General features: G+C 33.4%; 1 pseudogene; it reads left to right on the forward strand.

Annotated features, from left to right (window-relative positions):
* Positions 1-1102: 1102 nt before the first annotated feature.
* LOC145265651 (5S ribosomal RNA) lies at positions 1103-1220 on the forward strand (annotated as a pseudogene).
* The last annotated feature ends 542 nt before the right edge of the window (positions 1221-1762 follow it).

Below are 1762 nucleotides of genomic sequence, written 5' to 3' on the forward strand. Positions count from 1 at the left end.
GTATTTAATAATAATTATAGTAAATAATTATATATATATATATATATATATATATATATATATATATATATATATATATATATATATACATATATATAAAACTTAAGATATAACCGATACACGGAGAACAGATAACACACTTTGATTTTAGCCAAACGGTTGCGGAATGATGTAAAATAATGTGTGTTTATGGTTAAGACTTTTTAAATGAATGAAAAAATCTAATCGGAAATCTATTGCATTATCATTAAATGGAGATGAATAGCGTAGTTTCAGTTTTGTATCATAAATCTCCTAGGTATTATTTTCGATTTTTAAAGAAGTTAGTGGAACCTCCCAGGTATTACATCATTATTTTGAGGAGGGAGTAATATAGTATTTACTGTGCTGTCATGTGACTACCTTGCTAGATACTACCTTAATTCTGGTTAGTGCAATGCAGCGTCTGTTTGTTGCACTGATACCATATTTACAGGCATTATCTTCTTCTTTTATGCGAGAATACTTACAGGTAATATATCCGTTTTTTAACAAGAATGATAGTGAAGTATCTGTTATGTTGTAATGATAACATACTCAAAGGCATTATCTCCACCATTTTGAGATATTATAGTGTGTGTTATTTTGTTCATTATCATAGACTTCTCCCAAGCATTAGCAAATCCTGTTTTCTCCCAAGTTTTACCTCCTCTTTTGGGAACTGTGTAGTATAGTTGTATACCTACTTCTCAGACATTGCTTATTCTATTACTAGAGAGTATAGTATGTGTCCATTGTCTATTATACGATCCTTCCAGAATCATCTTTATTTTCTTCAAATACTTACAGATTATTAATGGCGAATATATTTGGAGTATTAAAAAGATGCTTGTGTTCTCTCTCGTTTCATTCAAATGCTAAAACTGCAAAGATAATTCGTAGATGCGTTCGTCGATATAAATTTTGGCAGTTACGAATTTCTTTGAGATATAAACACACCAACACTACAAAATAAGGGCACCATTATTTCTTACCAACAATATATCAAAGTGTATAAGTTCTGGATGTTTATATTCTTATCTCCATATTAATACGATAGTGTGTGTGTTATTTTGTGTGTCACACATACGGTATAATCGCGTTTGACACACAGGTTTCCGTCAAATCACCAAAGTTAAGCAACGATGAGCCTGGCCAGTATCAGATGGGTGACCATTTGGGACTTCCAGGTGCTGTATGTGCTCTCCGCTTATCTCGGCATTGTTTCCAGTCGTCCTGGACTCCTCCTTGACACTGGACTAAAACAGTGCCGATTCAGTAGAGATGTGGTTGATGATTGCGCAACCCTTGCCTCACAATTTCGCGCGCAGCTGTCGCTACAGGGGGGGGGGTCCTTCCTTTGTCTTTCGAGACTGAACAAAGGCATCGACGCTTACATCTTTTTTCTTCCGAGTGACTGTCGTTTTATTGTTATGATCTTCTATTTTTTTATAATAAATATTTTTACCAAGAATTCTTTATAAGTTTGGTTTCGGTTTCAATTATAGCTGAAGGAACTTAAGGGTGCTAATGCACTTACTGATCCGCGCTATATTTTAAATCGTATTTCCAAGTTTAATTAAAGTTTTATATGTGTTTTTATTCAATTGTAAGGTTAAAGTATAGAATAGGTACAGAACACCCTCCCCTCCCCATATTAAGAATGGCTTTTTAAATAATAACGTTATTATTTCAGCACGGATCAATAAGTGCATGAGTACCAACTTAAGTTATATATATGTAA

This window comes from Euprymna scolopes, chromosome 3, assembly GCF_053919585.1.
Source record: "Euprymna scolopes isolate OS-2025 chromosome 3, ASM5391958v1, whole genome shotgun sequence".
NCBI lineage: Eukaryota > Metazoa > Mollusca > Cephalopoda > Sepiida > Sepiolidae > Euprymna > Euprymna scolopes.